The sequence below is a fragment of the Acinonyx jubatus genome, chromosome B2 (genome assembly GCF_027475565.1).
Source record: "Acinonyx jubatus isolate Ajub_Pintada_27869175 chromosome B2, VMU_Ajub_asm_v1.0, whole genome shotgun sequence".
In the NCBI taxonomy this organism is placed as follows: domain Eukaryota; kingdom Metazoa; phylum Chordata; class Mammalia; order Carnivora; family Felidae; genus Acinonyx; species Acinonyx jubatus.
In genome coordinates, this window is record NC_069385.1 from 19,588,930 (window position 1) to 19,603,374 (window position 14,445).

Below are 14,445 nucleotides of genomic sequence, written 5' to 3' on the forward strand. Positions count from 1 at the left end.
GAGAGAGAGAGACAGAGTGTGAGTGGGGGAAGGGCAGAGAGAGACACACACACACACAGAATCCGAAGCAGGCTCCAGGCTCCGAGCTAACACAAAGCCCGACACGGGGCTTGAACTCACGAATGGACAGATCATGACCTGAGCCGAAGTCAATGCTTAACCGACTGAGCCACCCAGGTGCTCCAAATTTTTTTTGTTTTTAAAAAGGAAAGGTCAGTGCATAAAGAAGAATCTATTTTTATTTTCAAAAGTTTTTGTTTGTTTCTTTATTTACTTATTTATTGAGAGAGAGAGAACAGAAGCAAGGGAGAGGCAGAGACAGAGAGAGAGAGAATCTGAAGCAGGCTCCAGGCTCTGAGCTGTCAGCACAGATCCCAAAGCAGGGCTCAAACCCATAAACCATGAGATCATGATCTGAGCTGAAGTTGGACGCTCAACCAACTGAGCCACCCAGGTGTCCTAAGAAGAATCCATTTGTAGAGACCCACACGGGATCTGTTTACAAAAAGGACTAATGCATGGTCCTATTTTATTCATCTTTATAACTCCAGCATCTACTGTAATGTGACAGTCACCACGGTTTCCTTCTTGATTCTAGGGTTTGGAGAAACTTTAACACAAGTTCTTATAATAAGTCGCTGATGAGATCCCAGCGTCATTGTTGATAACATGTGATGACACGTGGAGAATGAGGGAGGCATCAAAAGATGCAAAAATACCGTGGCAGAGATATCTAGTTGCTCACCCCAAGAGTCAGTCTCTTTTTCTTCTTTCCTAACAGGACTGAAGTGAACTAAACAGAAGTAACGAAACTGATTTCATTTGGGGCAATGTTTTCAATGGCTGGTGACAATATTCTGGCCAAGGAAATCCAAGAGCAGATGTTAATGCGAGTTCTGGGTTGACCAAGATCACTGAGCCAGGAAGAGTGGCTCTTTTTTCTCTCTGCTGTTCTGGCAACTGTCATCCTGTAATGAAGCCATCTTGGGTCATGGCAGAGTCCGAAAGAGGGAGGTTATGAGCTGAGAACAGTGAAAGTGACAATTGAGACATGGATTCTTCATGGCTCCACGGACTGTCTGCCACTGACCTGTCTATCTCTGGATTCTCTTATTTCAGAAAAAAATAAAACACATCTATTTGAATGAGATTATGTTATTAATGGTGAATGTGTTATGCAACTGAACCTAATCCTAACTGATAAAATATCCAGAGTCTATAGACGGGCTTCAAGGACTAGACACAAGTGCGTGTAAATCCCAGGAAAAACCCTTGAAGAGAATTCTAAGTCACTTTGAAAGCTCTTTGGGAAAGAAATTGTGATTTATAGGGGATAAGACACATTCAAAAAGAATAATTATTGCCAAATTACCTTCATTTATTTGGACCTCGTTATCAGATTAGTAGCTTTCATTTAACAGCAAACACTTGGGGAAGATTGACTACTTGCCAGGTGCTGTTTGAAGTACTTTACATGTTGTATTTTTTTATAATCATCGCACAGGTACTGTGAAAATCCTCACCCTGCAAACAGTGAAACCAAGGCACTAGGTTTATATAACTGATCCAATGAGACATGGTTATGAAGGGATGGAGACAAGACACAGCCCGAATAGCCTGAGTTCAGAGGTCGCTCTAACTCGTACTCTACATTGTCCTTTAGAGGAAAGCCGTCGACAACCAGTGGATTACAATTTTGCCACTAGACACAATCTCATAATAGTGGCATGGAGACATGGGAGATGAGCACTTGGATAAATTCATGATGCTCAAGCACTGTCAGCCTGGAAGTCTCCTGACATATGTCAAGGTTCTTAATCCATTCATGTTTAGAATTTTATTAATGGCTGCAGACACAGAAGATATCTTTTATCAAGTGTGTGAGGACCAAAATAAGTTTAGCCTGAAAAAAAGAACAACTGTGTAAATATGGGAGGTCTCATTAAAATAATTATTCCATAATTTTAGAGCCTTAGCAGTCTCCAACATCATCAGTTTAGTGGCCCTTCCCGGAGGCAAGAAGGCAAAGTGATACAAAACCTATGGGGACAATATTTTGCAATACTGTAAGAATTGACAATATATTGAAAAAACATATACATTTACCCTTTAATCTAGAAATTCCATTTCTAGGGCATTATTGCAAAGATACACTAGTGAAAATGAAAAAAAAAAGCAGCAAAGCAGCACAAATTCATAAAGCTCTCCATTGTATACTAATTACATATAACTTAGTTTCCTTAACAAATAAATTGTAAGAAAAAAATAAAAATGAAATGGACAGAGGGCACCTATAGAGTCAAAGAGATTTAACTAATTGTAGTGACAGGTCCTTATTTGCATCCTGATCCAAGCAGAGAGAGACGGGCGGGGAGAGTACATGTTCGAGAAAGATGAACCCTGCCCTTAGAGTTAAGATACTTAGGAATTGTTTTTAATTTGGGAGAGAATAATAATGGCATTGGGGTTGTTACAAAGTCAGAGCCCTTATGTCTCAGAGAAGCTTTAAATCATTATGGATGACTTGATATGGTATCAGGGATTCGCTTCAACACAAACCCAGGGAGGAGGGAACGAGGGTGAAGGTAAAGGTGAAATCAGATGAATCTCAAGCTGATATCTTTACAGCTGGATGTCGACTAAAAGGAGCACTCATTATCCCATTATACTGATTTTTGTACGTTTGAAATTTTGCATTGTAAAAAGTCATACTTAAACCATATCTCTGTTGAAACTAAAATATTCAATTTGCCAAAAAAAAAAAAGTTTTCCCACTTGAAACGTACGGATGCAGATCTTTAAAAAAAGAAACTCACCAAGAAGGAAACACAATGAAATCCTTAAAGAAAAACTCACTGAATTTAAGCACAGGTCATTCATTCGATCTTTCGCAGAGCTAAGGAGCCAATTTGGGACTCCAGAAACTTACTCCAGTGGTCTATTTTGTGGCTGGCTTGCAGTCAAAGGGCACTGATGTCAAAGGCAGTGCACTGTTTTCTGAGTTGCTGGAGGGGAACCAATCAACCAAAGTTCTACAGAGACATATTTTGACTCAAAATAACAAAAAGTCTTTCCTACAATTGGAGCTACTGGGCAGCACAATGGGATTTTTCTCTAGGTTCTGCACAGCCCCAGGTGGGGTGAATGCCTGGATAGAGGCTTGAGGGCCCCTGGTATTGTAAAGGATGTGACAAAGAGAATTCCTGTATCAGCTTCAAGGCTGCGCGAGGTGACCTTGAACCTCCGTTCCTAGTTGATGATGCCATAATTCTATAATGAGAGGATCCTTCTTGTTTCGACACATAACCCATAACTCTTGCTGGAGGGCCGGCATGCACCAAGGGCAGCATTATTACCTGACTTGAGAGAAAAACACTTGATTGTAAGAAACAAACTGATACAGTCCTTCAACAAACTAAAAGCTTGAAGACTCAAAGTATTAATGCTAAATATTTACAGTTGTAGTAGTTTGGCTTTTAATACATATGTTGAATTCTTAGAAAGTGCAATGGGCTAGAAAATAGACCATAGAGAATAAAGGAGACCAGGCCCTGGTCCCAGTTCTGAGTGCCCAGATGGGTCTGGGACCCCCTGCCTCTGCTCCCCCTCTGCTGGGAGCTGCCCATGGCCCACCATTCCTGACCAGCTATTTCCTGCATGGAAACTTGCTCCTAGACAAAGTTCTGATACCTACCTTGTACAGCCAAGTGTGAGCTAAAAGCAACATGTCGCCATTCTCAACCATGTTTCTTAAAGCTTTATTTCTAACCAGAGTGAAAAGACTTATTTTTCTTAAAAAAAAAAAAAAAAAAAAAAAAAGAATTCCTAGTGTCAACAAATAAATGGGGTGATAATTGAGGTTGGAGTTCTGGAATGGTACAGTATAACCGGCCCAGCTATTCTGATGATTACAGAGAGAAGTTAACTCCATGGTCTACATCACAGTGGGTCAGGGCCCTGCTGCCTCAGGCCAAAGGTGAATGCCATCTAGGACCTCAGAGTTAGCCTTGCAAGGACAGATCAGGAAGGATATAGTGCCAGCCTTCCAGAGAGATCCATAAGGGAGTCCATTCTGCCCCTGTGATACTATTAGCTTCTCCTCCCTGCCACTTTTTCCTCTGATTGTCAGTGACATGGATCTCGGCTCCATTTTATATGGGATATTTATGATATAATTCTAATAGCCCCTGCTTTTCAAGGGATGGTTATAAACACCAGATGGATATTACAAGAAAATTGGATTGCTCTGTGGTGAGTGAGATATGGAAAGGCCTTTTCTGAACCAAGCAATAGACAAAATTGTAGCAATAAGTTGTGTTTGAAATAAAATGGTTCCTAGATCAGAGGTGACACTGCCTTTTGTAAAGTGTGAAGCTGTTCCTTCTTCTGGGTACAATGAGGATTTTTAAAAAAGAATAACACGGATATGTTATGATCGGCCTTAATTCACAAATATCTACCTATATCTATGAATACAACAATAAGAGTCTTTAAAAGGCTACATATTTAACGTTTCCATGCTTGATGGAGAGCAAATCTGATTTGTCCCTGCAGATAAATTATCTTGAGCTCTAGAGTTCTAAAGGGTTGACTTCCAACAGTCACCTGCTAGATTTCCAACACATCCATTACTCAATTATATCTCCTCTTTTACATTTCAGGCCCTATGTCAACGTGCCCTTGACATTGCCTTTCAGTTCACTCTCCCATCTTCCTTAATCATTTCAGCACCTAACTCACAATTTTGCTTCTTTGTGTGACCTCTGCCAGCATCCTTGGTGTCCTATCAAGTTTATGACCATTCTGGAACCTTACCATAGCACGTAACAGCTTGTATCGTAAGTATTATAAGCACATTTTTATCCACCTGTAGACTCGAACTATAACAAAAGTTGCATTTCCCATTCAGAGAATGTTCTGCTGCAAATGTGAGCTTACCCGACGTCTGCTATGACCCTGTGTGTGGTGGGACAGCTTTTATCTCAGGCTCACCCTGTCCACCATCCCCGTCACCTAAATCCTGCATAGAGGCTGGCATCTACCAAGGTTACAATCACAGAAAAGGGCTTTGAAAAATGTAATCAGGCTGAGAAGGAGATGTACTTTTAGGTACATTTGTGAGAAAAGTGGCAGGAAGTTAACCTCAGTGCAAAATGTTTGCTTACCCCTCTCTTTCCACAGGCCAGATCACCATGAGGGACCCGCACTCCTTGCCAGTCTCCAAGCTTTCAGTGGCCTCTGTTCAGAGGTGGGTCAAACACCGAGTACCTCACCCCAGGGGCAGAGGCAAGTGGCAGCAACAGGGATTGTTACTTCGTTTTAGTTTTTGTTCAGTGGGCAGCGATCAGAGGATAAAGAGGCTGCAGGAAAGGGCACGCATCGGGCGGAACAGGGGCCTCTCTTGTCCAACAGTGGGGCTCTCGAAGGCCCTGTGACCACAGATGGAGCTGGAGGGCAGACTGGAGTAGGTCACAGAAGTTATTTTCAAGTCATCACCATCTCATGGGTTTTGAATGTATTATTTGACATTATTAAAGGTCCTCTAAGGTTCCACATAAACCCTTTAGCCAGCTAACAGTTAAAGTTTTATGTCCCAAAGTAAGTAATGAGTGTTGGGGTTATAACTGAATCTCAAGGTCTAGGTGAAAGTACAGCTTTGGATGAGCAAGGACTGAAAAGGGGGTATTTCTAGAAGAAGGTGCCAAAACAGGGCTCTGGGCCAATTTGTTGAAAGCTAATTTACTAAAATTAACTTCACGAATGACCAATATCCCGACTCACTGAGAGCTTTGTTTGTAAATTTTCGTTTAGTTCCTTCCCCTACCTCTGCCTCTCCTAGACCGTGGCTCCGAGCTTGACCCTGCCTCTCTAAGAAAACCTGGGAAAGCCTCTGAGAGGGGACAAGAGAAAGCACAGGTTAAGATAAAACAAACTTAAGGGTCCCCAAAGTTCTGCAGATTGAGCATTTGGCAAGTTGTTTTTCAGTAAATTGATGGCTGGGTACACTGACTTGCCTTCCCCAGAGCAAAGCTATCTCTCACTTGTCTCTCTCTTTCCTAGCACAGGCTCCTGTCTCTTTTACACTCAGTTAAAATAAGAAGGGATGATATCTGCAAAGACATGAATTCCCAACTATGCACACTTGCGCCCTGAAAGATGACAGAGGTGCACACCTGTGTGTACAAACCAGTATGGAGTTTGAGTCCCTGGGTGAAGAAAGACTTCCGAAAGGTCATCTCTTTCCCCTATGCAAACAATATCACCTTGTTAGGCCATCTTGGGGGGAAAAATCACCAGAATTCTTGTGTGAGTCTTTCTGGCCATGGTGGGTCTTTTAGTTACTAAAACCGAGTACCGGGGGGGGGGGGGGGGGGGGGGAGCCTGGGTGGCTCAGTCTGTTAAGCATCTGACTCTTGATTTTGGCTTAGGTCATGATCTCACAGTTGTGAGTTCGAGCCCTGTGTTGGGCTCTGCGCTGACAGTGTGGAGCCTGCTTGGGACTCTCTCTCTCTCTCCCTCTGCCCCTCTCCCGCTCTTTCTCTATCTCAAAAATAAATAAACATTAAAAAAAAAAAAACCCTGAGTAACCAAATTAAGCATTGTTCCAACCTGGATCCCCATGCCCAGTCCCTCTCTGATTTTCTTGGCTGTGAATATTTCCCAGTAAAGATCCCGAGTCTCTATAAGAGCATCAGTCTATGCAAGAGGCATTGTTTCATCGTCTCAGATGTCTTAAATGCCAGAGCCTCCCACCGCATGGCCCTGTTTCTTCCGCTGCTACACATTCTTATCTTTTATTGCTTACATCAGAATCTTTGCCCATTAGAAAGGTCCTTACAGAAAATGTCAGAAATTCAAAAGAAAATGACAGAGGAATACAAATTGGAACAACAACAAAATACCACTTTTAACTTACAAAGTTGGCAGAGCATACAAAAAGGAACTGTATCAGTGTTTGCTTAGAACTGGTGAAAAGACAAATTGGCATCATGTGTCTGGAAGGACCTTTGCAAACACACACTGAGTATCTTAAAATGTCTGTTGATCTTTAATTTCTCTGCTAGGAATTTTCCTAAGGAAATACATACGTATACAAAGACTATTACCCCAATGATGTTTACCATTGTAAAAAAAATGGAATTATCTTTAATGTCCAATCTTATGGTACCAGCTGAATATATTATGCTACATTTATACGACATATGATAAGGAATACTATGCAGGTATTAAAAAATTATCACAATATAGTAAAGAAGGAAAACAACAGAATTTAAACCAGTACGTATACACTTTGTAGCATAGCATTTATAATGTTAGAAAAGAAGGCCTGCAATTCATATACTAAATTAAATAACAATTATCTCTAGGTCGAGAGATTATGGGTGAATTTTATCTTTGCTTATTTTCCAGATCTATACTTTCCAAATTTTCCACACATGACATGTCTTCAATGTCATAAAATGGGTTTTGCCCTCTTCCTTATTTTTCTTTAAAAATATTTTCATGATTTTCCTTATAGATAATTAAGTAAGGAAAGGGGTAAAACAACCAAAAAGCCCTATTACCCTACCCGAAAGAACTGCATAGCACCTTTCCTCTCCTTTAGCCAGTATCTTCTTTAAAATACGGTATCAGAAGAGATCACCAACACAGTTGAGGGAAACTGAAAACAAAAGAAAGCGAAACGCACACACACAAACCATTAAACAGTGAAACAGCCGCAAGATGCAACTGATTTCAAAAGAAAAAAATCCAACAATACTCAGTTCCCTGTCCGTTCTCTAAACTCAAGCTGTCTGCTAAGCCCGGTAAATTCAGGAAGCGGTTGTTTTCCTCCCTCCCTCTCTCTCTCCTTTAGAACGAGCTGTATTCACGCAGCTGCAAGGGCTGGTAGGACCCCTCGCTGCAGGATGGGGGAGAGAACGCAGAGCAGAAAAAGATCCACGATGCACAATCAGGCGCGTAGCTCAGCGAAGGCATATAGGGGCTGCTCAGGGAAGGGTGCCTATAATTGCTATTATTTACTTAAAAAATGTAAAAATCAGGACAGCCCCTTTTGGAGGAAAACAAGCAGGAGCACTGAGCTAGCGTCACCCAGTTCCCAGGCAGCTGACCGCTGTGCACAGCAGCAAGTCAACCAGAAGAACTACTGAGCCGTTTCCGGGGTTTCACGGGAAGGATGAAGAGTCCTGAGAGCCCGTATCCCCTTAGGGGAAGTGGGTCACTTGGGCCCCAGATGTGCCTCTCAGCCCGGACTCAAGCCTGCGTCAGCACCTGCCGGCTGGCCGGTCACCGGGCGGAGCGTGCGCCCTCGGCGTTGCATAATCCTCCCTGGGCTGCCTCGCACCGCGCGCTTGTCGTAGGCTCCCCCTGCTGGAGCAACGGGGAAACGGCGCGTTCCCGGACCTGGGCTCCTGGCCCCAAGCTTTCTCCACTTGTCTTTTCCCACCGCGCCACCACCAGAAGGGAATTTTCTGCAGAGGAGAAGCAATGAACCTTAACCCCGCAGCATAAAGCATCCCCTGGAGCATCCGTCAGTAGACACTTGCAATGGGAGGAAGGGCTCATTCTCAACAGTCCTCACATGCTCCAATTCTTGTCTTAAGCCTGTGCACCGAGGCGTGGGGAGGCCAGGCCTCCGTCTGGCAGAGCAGAGCAGAGACCCGGCCATAGTGTCCCAGGGGAGCACCAAGAGACCGGTGTCTTGCTTTTAACCGCGCATCATACCACAGAGGCAGAAGGACCCTCAGACTACAGGGACGTCCTAAGCTTTCTCTCCTCCCTTCCTCTTCCCTACCTTCCCCCTGCACCCCCACTGCCCCCCCCCCCCACCCTTCCCCACTTAACTCCTGTCTGGACCAACGGCCTGTGGCTTCTGTAGAACTGCAGTAATGCCCCTTGAAGTGAGATTCAACTAGCAATAAGAATATCAGAGGCATTCAGTCTTGCCTCTGACTTGTCTTTTCAAAAATTTACGACCACTGAGCTTGGGTGGGCTGTGTCAGCCCCAAATTTCCCATACCACGGTGCCCTTGCACTTAGAGAAAGGCAGTGTCGTAATTGTGCGACCGAGAAAAAGTAACCGATACCGTCACCTTCCCTTTGCTCTGTGACAGATGTGACACATCTCTCACCGGAGCTGTGGCTGAAGTGTGTCCAGGGTGAGTAGAGACCGAGGGGCTGACCGTGTTGTGCAGGCGAAAACCACGTGCCCCTAGAGTACTCTCTCAGAATCTTTTAGGGAATCCTTGACATTTAATTTTGGTCCACGTTATTTATGATCTTATCTTCTCGTGGCTCTCAATCCTAGCTGCCCTTCAGAATCACCTAGGGAGCTTTTAAAAATTGCTGATGTTCAGGCTGTGAATAATTAAATCAGAACCTCTGGGGAGTGGATCCAGGTCGTCTGTATTTTTTTTTTTTTTTTTTTTTTTAAGATTCTCAGGTAGGTACAAGGATCAGCCCAGGTTTAAAAACACTGCCCTAGTCTTTACTTTCCTAGCTTGAAAGATACGACCTGATACAAAATAGGAACTCAGCAGTGTTTGATGAATGAACAAATTAATAACAAGGAATGGGAAGGGCAGAAAACAGATGTATATTCCTTTATAACAAGTATGCTAAAGTATTGCCATTAGTGGATTAATAAATAACTAAGAGTAGACCATACCATAAAGGCAGTTCGAAAACTAGGGGTGGAAAGCTCCAAGACAGGCTTAAGGAGATGGCTCAGGTGGCTAATGCTTATGGGAAAAGGTTCCGAAGCAGCCTGTGTCTAGTAAAAGAATCGATTCTTGCTTGGAGGTGTGTGTGTGTGTGTGTGGGCGGGGGGGACCCAGGACAGGAAGGAGTTGGGAGAGGGGAAGAATTTGAAATCTCCCAACTGATTAGGAAGAGAGGATGGCAGGGTTCCCTGTGTTTCAGCAAGTTAATGTGCCTGCAGAGCCTTGTTGAGCACACAGAGCATGTGGAACTTGGGGCACCCGGGAATGGTTGAAGCAGGGCACCAGGTACCACGTGTTGAGTGGGGACGGGACACAAACCCATCCAAGAGACTCAGGAGCAAGATACCCATGCGGGGAGTCTCGGCACATCCGGTCTGCCACCCAAACTAGCAGGTGAACTCACTGAGATCAGAAGTAGTATATTTCTCAGACCCTTTCTGGAAAGTTTCCCCACATACCTGGAAGTGGACTGGCTTCTCAAGTGAGTGTAAACAGTAGGGCAACTGAAAGAAAAATTAAGGACAGAATTCCAGTTCAATGGGATTGCAAGTAGTTAAAACCCATGCAGTAAGTGTGGCACCAGACAGAGCCCTTCTGGGACAAGTGGATTGCTAAAAAGGAGCTAAGTGGTTAAGACACGCGCGGAATGAAAATAGGTCTCGGGTAGGACTAAGCTGGCCCTCAGGAATTGTACCTCCAGGCTTGAAGCTGACCAATTTTTCATAAACAGCTAAGATTGTTTCCTTTCTCATGTTTAGATTCAAAAGAGGATTAATAGCTTAGAGTTTCTGTCAGTGCTTGAAGCAAAACGGTGTACCTTCTTAGTCACTTCAGAATGACCTGCTTCATAATTCTGTGGCATCAGTTCTGTCCCCAGCTAACATTTCAAATATAACTGGCTCATTTAACACAGTGGAATAGTTAGATAAATGTGGAAGCTCTTAGGTAAAAGTGGAAGGAAAAAAAATGTTTTTCTATCCTGGGTTGGGGGAGAGGGCTTTTATGAGGTCTTGGACCCTCACAAATATTCCCTGATTTGACATTAAGAAGCCTTGCCCAGTCTCACAATTCTGTAATTCCCAGTCGACTGTTACGATGCATACTGTGAATGCTCAGACAATCTGAAGTTTCTCCTTCCTCCAACTTGAACCCAAGTGAGGCTTTGGAGATGAGAAAGATGGGTGGGAGCACAGGTGGCCCTCTCACTACTTCCTTACTTGCTAGTTGTCTTTTAATCGCTCTGAGGTTGGGGGTGAAGGGTTAGAGGGTGGCACAGCTGTCATCTGGTGCTGGTGACCTTGTAGACGCATCACATGTTTGAAGGTCTCCTGTGGGATGTCTGTTTGCAAGTCTTTGGAGGTCCTTTCTCTGGAGACGTGAAGCTCTCTCCAAATGGGAAATGCCTGTCACCTGTCATCTGGCAGTTGCCTGCAGCTTCTAGCTCAGTCTCTGCACTTTGGTGCTCCACCCCTCTCTTGGGTCATACGTGGCTCCAGGCATTCCCCATGGGTGACCTTTTTCTAGATTATCTCAACCCAACTCCCCCAAAGGTTCATACTTCTTTTCTGACAAACTCAAGCCTTTGCCTTGCTTAAGTGAGGGGACACCTGGCTCATTCTCCTATAGGAGGCTTACACACATGTCCTCTGACCTTTAGACTTTTAAGCATATCTTGGAATTTGGTCCTCATGTTCCCTACATTCCCAGACACACAGAAACAATTCTCCACAAGTCTCCTTAAAAACCTTTCCACTTGGGCTTAAGGTAAGGGGCACCCATTCCTTTTCCCATGTTGGCAGGATCTAAGGAACATAACAACTAACTCCAGATATGTCCTCTGGACCTTTCCATCTTAATCTCTCAAAAACTTGCAAGTGAGGTCGAGCATCTCACTTTAGAAGAGAGAGGTTGTTGGCACTTGTGGAAGTTTTAAAATATATTTATAATTTGTATTAACATCTCGCTTTGAAAAGCGGAACTTAATTTCCTTACCCTTGTGTGTGGCTGGACTTAGGGGCTTATTTCTAGAAAATAGAATAGAAACAAAGTGATGAGATTTCCAAGATAAGGTCATAAAAAGGCATTGTAGCTTCCTTCTTGCTTCTTTTCTTTTTTGGATCACTTGCTGTGGGAGAAAACAGCTGCCATATTGTGAGGACACTCACACAACCCCTGGAGAGGTCCATGTGACAAGAAACTAAGCCTCCTGTCAACTGCCTTCTGGGTAAGCCACTTTAACAATGGATCTTCCGTCCTCAGTCAAGCCCTTGCCAACATCTTGTTTACAACCTCATGAGGGACCCTGAGCTAGAATCACCCACTTAAGTTGCTCCCAAATTTCTGGCCCACAGAAATTGTGGGATATAAGAAAAGTCATAGTGATGCTTTTGTTGCATTATCATGGACTATAAAATAGTAACTTCACCTTTTTAAAAAGAAATTAATGTTTATTTTTGAGAGAGAGAGACAGAGCATGAGTGGGGGAGGGGCAGAGAGAGAGGAGACGCAGGATCCAAAGCAGGCCCCAGGCTCTGAGCTATCAGCACAGAGCTCGACGCGGGGCTCGAACCCACGAACCGGGAGATCATGACCTGAGCTAAAGTCGGTCACTTAATCGACTGAGCCACCCAGGCACTCCAGTAACTATGCCTTTTGAGAAGTACCAGGGAGAGTTGCACAGGGCAGAAGCTGGCAAGACCCCACCCATATCTCCAGAACTCTTAGCACTCCCCTCAGTTCTACTGCCTTTTTTTTTTTTTTTCCTGCAAGCCAAGTGAGAGTCTCTACCTGAGGGCTTCCTCTGGCCACAGGAGCCTACTGTCTTGAATGGTGGCCACACAACTACTGAGGAGTTCTTGCCTCCAGGAGCAGCTGTCCTCTGCTGATGGGAAGGGTTGGTGAATAATACCTCAGGAACCTCTCCGACTGGGTGGGGCAACTTTCCGATGTGTTCTCCACAGTAACTCAGGGGCTCCCAGTAGCACCTTGTCCACTGATGCCCCATATTGGCTTCTGTCCCTTTTGGGTCTCACTTTCCTACTCCATGGTGGAATGGGATCATTTCCCATATAAATCATTTGTACTTGAGTTCTGTCTCAGAGTCTGCTTCTGAGGAAACCCAACCCAGATCACGTCCCCTCTGCCCCATTACACCCTCTTGCCTTGGGGAAGACCGACGGAGCTGATGGGTGAGTTTGAGAAAAGGAATGGAGCGTGGGTGACTCAGCCAAGGCTGGGCTGTCTCATCAGAGATAAGTGAATCAGGGTCAGGGTGCCCTGTCATCAAGAGGCCCACGGTCTCTGTGCATCCAATAACATGCTATCAGGGCACATTCTGCCTTCACACAGGGGGATATGAGATTTGGGGTTGGTGAGCTCAGCGGGGGTTAGATGTTTTAGGAAACCTGATGGTGGGTGGAGATTAACCCATGCTTTCCAATCCTGTCCTCTTTCTCTAATGAACTGCTGATTCCTGCCACGATTCCTGTCTCTTTTCTCAAATTGTTTTAGTATTCAGTAAAAGTTAAGGACAATGATTTTTATTTGTTCCCTAAAACTTCAACTACTTGCAAAATATAGGAGGTGAAATGTGTAATTTGTGAGCATTTTCAAATAACCTGAAAAATTAATTGTAGAATACTCTACCAATTATCAGGTTTTTTGTTTATACAAAGAATACTCAAGAATCTTTAGTAAGGCATCATTTTAAAAGTCCATCTCAGATAATCAAGCTCTACAAAAGACTGAAAAGGAAAAATAACATGGCAGGAAAACAGATTTGTAAGCCATACGCACTTGGATCTAATACTGTTGGGAGAACTCTGGTATAGGGGTTCTAGAATGCTGTTGGGATTTTAGCTTCACAGAGTGCAATATCTCCTAGCTTAGTATGAATTTGTTTTTGGCACAGTGGGATGTCCTTAGTCATAAGCTTCTGGGTATTTTCTAGTCAAGATGGTATTTAGCATTTACTTTTTAGCTGCTTTAAGCTTAATTCCACTGCACTCCCACACATCCCCACTACCACTGCCTCCTTAGAAACAAATAATTATAAATGACAGATACATTTTAAAATTGTAATAAAAAAGATGTCGTTCACTCCAAATTTGACTTTTTTAAAAGAAAGGCAGAGAGAAAAGCACCGTAGAAACTAGAGCTGAATCTGGGGATATATCAGCTTCCAGGAAGACAAACAAGCGCTTGATTGTGTAAGATGATGGAGACTAAACCCACCCAGTAGACGAGAGAGAACCATAGCCAAAGTCATAGTACCAATTGGAGCTGGGGTGGCATCCTCCCTCCAGTAAGGAGACTGAGGAATCAACCTGCTCGTTGTCAAGGGCGGTGACTTGTCCAAGCTGCATGATGGGAAGAACACAGTAGGACATCCACTGCCTGGGCCACGGCACCCACCAACTCCACGCACAGACTCTCACTGTCTCTGATATAATTGCTAGATAGGAGCACTGAACGATAGCAGAAGACCTGGGGCCCGTTGGGAGGAAGCTGTAAAACTGCCAGAAACGGAAGGAAGATGAAGGCAGAGGGTTTCACTTCAGCTTGCAAACTGAAGTTTGAACATATGCAGGGAAAATGACTGCTAAGAAAGGCATCCCACAAAGCCAACATAGGAACTCAACGAGCTATTTTCACTAAAATACAGCAATAGAACGCTCTGAATAGAATTACAGCATAACTGTGCTTAATATCCAGACATTGT

The 14,445-nt window shown here is 43.9% G+C and overlaps 1 long non-coding RNA gene across 1 annotated transcript; it reads left to right on the top strand.

Moving 5' to 3' along the window:
* Positions 1–6,380: 6,380 nt before the first annotated feature.
* Positions 6,381–12,810, top strand: LOC128315483 (uncharacterized). The gene is made up of 2 exons (XR_008298283.1): positions 6,381–11,949; positions 12,495–12,810. It is a non-coding gene; the product is annotated as an uncharacterized LOC128315483 (long non-coding RNA).
* The last annotated feature ends 1,635 nt before the right edge of the window (positions 12,811–14,445 follow it).